Below are 7,634 nucleotides of genomic sequence, written 5' to 3'. Positions count from 1 at the left end.
GCTCATAAGAGTCCCTGAAAACCTTCTCTATCCCTTTAGTGTCAGAACACCACTCTCCCGTAATAGCTTTTATACTTTTGACATATTCAGAGTCTCTCTGAGCTCACCAAATTTGCCAGTAGCCTACCAGGTTTATTACGTTTATAAAGTTTGTGCTTTAATGCAAACAGGAATTTTAAAGCCCGTTGGTGAAGGGAATCATTTAACATTTTCTGAACAGACAAAAATTCCTCCTGTCATTTAACATGTCCAGTAGCAGTAAAGCACTGTTTACATGTATTCAATCACTTGGTAAGATCTAAAATATTTCTGTTAAGGGTTTTACGCTTAGATGAAACAGCTAATCATTTCCCCTCTCATAACACCTTTCATCATTTCCCAGTGTAAAACATGGTTCCCTTTATGTTCAATATTGATCGCATAATCCCGCCATTTGGCTTCCAAAAATGAGCAAAATGGGATATCATTAATTAACCACATAGGCATCCGCCAAAATAGAGACCCATCACTATGATTCTGACGAGCCCAGGTACATTGTACCTGGCAATGATCAGATATAGCTAGGGGACCAATCATGGCTTTCAAAATTTGGTGGAAAAGGTCCTCACTAATTAATACATAATCAATGCGAGACTTTTTATCATGTGCCCTCGCGAAATGAGTGAAATCTCTCTCTCCTGGGTGTAACGTCCTCCAAATATCTAAAAGATTTAAAGTAGAACACAGAAAATTAACTCCTTTATTCATATTAACCAGAGGTGATTGCATAATAGGCCATCTATCTACTGCGGGATCCGCTACAAAATTGAAATCTCCTCCTGCAATAATAGGAACTGGTCCCATATCTTGAAAGCAAGAAATTAAACCAGAATAAAAAGTATGCTATATGCATTCGGGGCATATATGGATGCTAAGATTATCTCACGCTCAAATACATTTTCCCCTCACCAACACATACTGTCCCTTAGGCTCAGCTTTCACCTGATCCATTTGAAAAGATTTTTATTAATCAGAACAGCTACCCCGCATCTCTTAGAAGTACCTTGTGCTGAGAATACCTGTGAAATCCATTGATACCCAAGCTTATGCACCCTATCTAGTATATGCATCTCTTGTAAAAATAATATTCCCCTTAAGTTTTTAATTGGGCTAACACCTTTTCACGTTTGACTGGGGTTCCTAACCCTGCTACATTCCAAGATATTAACTCAAGGGGGGTCCCCATCTCAAATCTCATTAGCCCAATACAGTAGAGATAGCCAGGTACCTGCAGTGAGACTGGACTGTCCCAAATCGAGCAGCAGCCTCTTCCCATGATTAGGATAGTATGTACTCCAAAGTTGATATTCATCTGAATTATAGACATCATGTGGTCTAAACACTGTAAAACACGCTCCACTAGCCACATGACCAAGAACCCACACACACTTTCCTTCCCCTTTATTCCCCCACCCCCTCCTTATTATGACCCCACAGAGAAATACAAGCCCCTCCAAATAACATGCCTTACCATGATATAAGGCCAAGATGACAGATAGATGCGATCGGGTGCTACACCCTTTTGTAAAAGAACTTAAGCTTATAAAACAACATTATACTAAAAGCAGAGTGAACCATAATAACTGATCACCAACTCCCCTATAAAGCAATATGAATAGAAATAGTAAATAAACCTTGCAGTAACCAGCTAAAATATTTAGCACAAAACTAAATGTAGGTATTCTTGGGAGCCAAATGAGTCCACCGCATCATTTGCTGCTACTTGCTTTTGCCAGCATTAATACTGAGAACCCTTAAAACTTTGAAGAAGAAAAGTCTCAAAGCAGATAATTAGGCCACCACAGTAACTCCGTCATCATCCCCTCGTTGCTCCCATGAAGGTTTCCTTTCCACCACAGAAACATTGGGACTTCAAACATTGAGACCAAATCAGCACAGTCAGTCCCCAGATGTAAATAATGCCTCCACGAAAGAATTTTGCATCAGCCACCGATTTAAAATTATGAATTTTATTATAAGTCCAGATTCGCAACCATGCGGGGTGGAGCAGCGCAAAGTGAATGTTTCGAATTCAAGGCCGCAGAAACCGCTGCAAATTCCTTCCTTCTTGATGAAATATTAGGAGAATAGTCCTGGAACAACAAAACGTGCTGATCACACAACCGGAGCTCTTTACACTTGTGGTAAACTTGCATGCTCTCCATTTTATGTGCAAAATTAAGCATTTTAAATAATCACCACTCCTGGCCTTGTTCTTCCCGCCGCCATGCCATTGAGCCGATGGGCCCGCTCAATAATAGGCCCACTGTTCGATGGAGGGCCCAATTTTTAGCCAGGCCCGTTTCCAACAGCATTTTCAGTTGCCTCTCCTCCACCGACTCAGGGATTCCTACTGCTCTCAAGTTGTTACGTCGAGAGTGGTTCTCCAAGTTGTCAAGTTTCTCAGATTGGTCCATAATTTCTCACGTTTCTGTATTTTCACCACTACGGTTGTAGCGTCGTCCTCCACCATTCCGATTCTCCCTTCCAGCACATATAAACGTGAGCCAAAATCCGCAATAGTGGTTTGCACCCCCGCAATCTGTGCAGAGATAGTGTCAAATCTGGCACTCAACACCGTCACGACTGCTTCGGTAAGGACCACGATGTCTACATCTTTACCAGAGTCGGGGAGGTATTTTCTTTCATGGCAGCCATTTTGGAGTCAGACAGGCAAAGTTTCTCCTTCTTTTCTGGGAATCCAGTGGACATTACCTTAGGAAATCACATTATAAATCTGTCCATATACTAATCAGCCACCTGTCCATTTGTAAGGAAATGTGGAAAGAATGAAGTTTCACTACAATTGGGAACAATGAATCAGGGGTGGCACCTGGGACCCGAATTCAACCATACATCCAGGTCCACCGCATCACGTGATCCCCCATTCTCATGTATTTTTAAATTTCCATTCTTAACTCCTAGTCAGAGGTGGAGTAAAATTTCTGGGGCTAGTGTTAGTGTATGCAGCTGAACTTGGAATGTGTGTACCAGGGTCCTGTACTGTGCATTAATTAATGCACATAAAATACAAGTTGTGCATGGTTGGTTTGCACTGGCATGTGCAGAACTTGATTTGTGCTTCTAAAAGTTGTGGATCCAAAAGATTAGTTGGGAGCATAAAAGTTGTGCCCCTAATTCCAGTTTTGTGCTCCTAAAATATTTCATTTTAGAATTTACGAAATTGAAAAAATACAGTTTTTAAGTGGTTAATGATTATTGTACAAAGATTTTTCCTGCAAAAACCTTATACCTGAGCCAGGTTTGGATGTACATACCTTTTTTCACTCACTTTACCTTTTTATTTTTGGCTATTTGGACCAGAGGACATTTTTATTACTACATGCTGTCTGAAGCCCATTTTGTTTTGGTTTTAACAAAAAAAAAAAAAATTAACCCTCCAAAATTAATTCAGTTTTGTTCAATTCTATTATGTCTGGTAGGGAGGGGGTAAAAGATGGTAGGAAGGACTGAATTTTCAATTTGTTCATACTGCTGGCTAAGTAAACTGCAGCCAAAAATACTACTGTGTCAAACTAAAAAGACACACTAAACGCAGAGGTTCAAATGGAGACACCTAGGTAGTGGCAACAATAGATCAGGTCTCTGCAAAGTTAAAGCCCTGAAAAATCTCAGGATCCAGGTGAGAAGACAATAGAAATAGCAGTCTGAAATTTCATTCTACAAATATTGAAGCCAAGTCTAGAACAGTAGTTCCCAACCTTTGCCACATTCAATTCTCTTCGTGTAGCTTCAAACGGACTCTAAATTTCCACACCCACTTCAGTTCCTCCCACCCCAACCTTTTCTTGTTTTGTTTTGTAAGCTTATTGAAACAAATTTAACAAAATCTTCCCCATAGGAGAAAGACCAATTACTATGAGGATCCTTTCCCCACCACAAAAAACTGTGTTGGGTCTCCAGGCTTTGGCACTTGGGGCAGGGTAGCTGCAGGCACCATTTTGATTTTGGATCCATTGCCAGGATGAATACTGGCTCCCTCCTGCTGGCAAAGATGGCATTTTTATAGGAGAGCTGGGTGAAAGGGGGTAGGAGTTCACCCCAAGGCATGACACTTTTGGGTGCATGGTGGCAGGGCTGGGAGTTCAGCTTGGAAGGTTCAGTAACAATTTGAAGCTTTAGTAGTTTATGTTAACTACAGCTCCTTTTCAGCATTAGGTGGGGTATATTAAGCTTCATATTCTGTCCAATATTAAATACTTAACATCACAATTAGAAATTTTTTCACAATTTCTGTCATTTTCATATATGTTAGTATTGGCAAACCAACAGTAATGCTAACATGTATGCAAATAGTGCATTTAAGTGTGTTTAGTACATGACCATTAGCATTAAGGAATATATTAAATGTGCATAAGCTATCACCCATTAGTACATAGGCCCCTAGATGTAAGAGGCAGCATTCAGTTAATACATTCACTTGTTTCCCCAATCATAAAGTCAAAAGAATACACTTTTGTACAAGTATACTTACAATATGAATAACATGCAAGATATTTTCCACAAATACTAATTGGAGAGCACCATAAAATGTAATTAAATAATGAATTTTAGGGACAAACAAGCCTCAGAACTAATTGACTATTCACTTTTATTTTTATTAAGGTTGCAATACTGGTCAGTTATGAAGGCTCACCAATGCAACCATAAATAAGCCATTTGATGTTCAACTAAGTATTGCACGCTGTGAAAATACACATTATCAAACGTAATTTGAAAATGGATTTTCCAGAGAATAAAGTCAATATTGCATTCTACACTGTACATATAAAGAACAATTATCTACTATCAATTGAAGGGAACATGTATAAAGCAGAGTTAAACAGTTTATAAGTCAGTTTACAATAGCTGTTCAGTACTAGCTCAAGTAAATAATGGATTAAAGAAACTACACAAATAACTATTTTCCATCACACTTGTCCCCCCGTCCCCCCCCTTCATCCTCCAGGTCCACAATTGTTACTGAAGATTAGATTTAAAGTCTTCCAGAATAGCTGTTCTCTGTTCTCTTAGAAAAAATATGCACTGGGAACACTTCCCACTAAAATACAAAACAGAAGTGATGCGGAAACATGTTTTAGAAATGAGATTATTAAGGAAGGAATACTAACCAATACCAAGGTCCCGATGACTGCTACAAAACTTTCTAAATTACCAGTTTAGCACATCAGCCTTTATCTTTATACAAGGCCTGATATGACAGCTCATTGTTGATGTTAGAAAGACCTGGAGGGAATCAGCAAAGCAAAGCAAATAGTACTTACCCAGTTTCTACAGTAATGACATTAGAGGGGGGGGGGGGGAATTTTATATTTCATTGCATTTGTCCAAAATTAAAACAAAAAAGTACAAGAAATAGCAGACTTGTCTAATCAAGGATCTTCTCCCTACACTTCTGATAAAGACTTATTTTAGTTTAATCCCCTTAGTACAGATGCCTTGTAAAGAACCATATTCCTGAAAGAAAAAAAAAATCCCAGCACAATATCTCCAGAACTTGTTTTAAATACATTTAGCAAGCAAAGAAATGGAGCATCAGTATTTGTGAGGAAAAAAATTTTTTATGTCAAACTCAGTGGGATTTACAAAAGCATCTCTCAAGAACAGAGCACAGGAGGAACTGAAATAGCATTTGAAAATAATAATTAGGGAGACACAGCTCAAACAGATCTTCAGCAATGGCTGAAGATTCACCAGTGAAGCAAATCAATCTGGAGATTCCACTACACTCTGCCATTTAATTTAGTTATTACCCCTCAGTAAGGCTATATATTTAACAATGACAGATATGTTGGAATTTGTTATAACTGGTGTTATTTCTATACAGAATTTTATATTTAACATTACAAACAAAACAGCTTCATGATAGTTAATAGACATCAGGTTAATTTTACCATCACCTTCTGTTTTTACAGCCCTTTCTAGGCCAACCACTGATGTTATTCAGTCATAAGGAAATGGACACATTGAGCTCAATAGATCAAATTTAATGTGTTCTAACATGGTGGTACCGCCCAACATTATCTGCTCAATATAGTCAATAAAGCCATATTAAACCAACTGCTTGTAAAACCTAACCAACACCAATATCAGCAATTCAGTTAGCTATACAAGAAAGTATAGAAACCCTGGTAATTAATGAAAAACAGGAGTGGTATCCACAGCAATACCAATCTTTATTTATAAAGACATGTTCTCCAAGATTTTGAGGAACATTTTAGAGAAAAATGTTGCAAAACAAAGTAGGATGCTATCAAAAGACATGGCTATTTTAGCATTTTTCTATTAATTGATATTGTTACAGTAGCCAATCCATGTTTTTTGCCAAAACATCATATGAAAAAACTGCAGTCCTTCTTACAATTCTTAAAAGGGACGACATTTACAATAAATGAGGTTCAGAATAATGTTTCTATTGAGAAACAACTGATTTCAACTTAAACTCTGTTTTTGGCCATTGATAATGCAAACTGTTGACTTATCATTGGCCAAAAATGGAGACCGTGCTGAATTTTATGTAAGAAAACAAAATGTGCTAGTTGCTTTCAAACTTAACTGACCAGTAACTTTCAAACTCTATCTCAGATATTTTAGAAAGTCATTTCATTAATTTCATGTCATCTCTACTGAACATAACTTCCCATAGTCAACCAAACTGAGGCCACAACAGTTATGACATCACATTAGTGGATTAGGACCCCTTCCACCTCTGCTGTTGAGGACAGTTAGTACAATCTAGAAATTAGAGTGGCTCAGAATGTGTGCACTTACACTATTAAACCACAATCCTACATAATATAATTTACGATTAGAAACATTAAAAAAAAAAGTTGAATTTCTTATTCCAGAGATTACACACAATGCATATCAGATGTATACGTGCAATTTACGTTACCTCCATAAATTAATATTTATTATGTCAGATATACTATTTTCAAGTAGACTTTTTCATGTACAAAATGTTGAATATCAGATTTAAACTAAACTGTCTCATTAAATGCAGCTTTGGTAATCTGTATTACATCTTTCCTCATATCAGAGCGAGTCTTGTGATCCAGCAATTCAGTTGTGAAAACATGTTTTGCATGGTATGGTCAATTTTGAAAATCAAGACTTGCTCTGTCTCATGACAAACCTGCATTTTAAAAAAATGTTGACATTATACAGTGTATACAGCAAACTCAAGACTGCAAGTTTGTTCACCTGTAAACAGAGTTCTCCCTAGACAGCAGGATGAATCAACCATAATAATACATGGGTGACATTATCTGATGGCAATGATATAGTCCCAGTTCTCAGAGCTCAGTAAAGACTTAACTGAGCATGCATGGAAGTTCCCCAGCCTTACACTGCTTCATAAGCCCCACAGTTTCTTCCAGAGCTTAAGCTATAGTGAGGTAACTGACTCTCAGGGAGGCAGGCAGATAGTATGGCTAATTCATCCTGCTGTTTATGGAGAACCTTGACAACAGGCAAGCAAAACTTGCTTTCTCCGTCAGCAAGCAGGCATGAGTTTTCCATAAGGAATGGGGAGTCCCAAGCTGAGGCTTGTATAGCAGAGCAAATACTTAAAG

The sequence above is a fragment of the Rhinatrema bivittatum genome, chromosome 2, assembly GCF_901001135.1.
Source record: "Rhinatrema bivittatum chromosome 2, aRhiBiv1.1, whole genome shotgun sequence".
NCBI classification, from domain to species: Eukaryota; Metazoa; Chordata; class Amphibia; order Gymnophiona; family Rhinatrematidae; genus Rhinatrema; species Rhinatrema bivittatum.
This window is presented reverse-complemented; position numbering follows the sequence as displayed.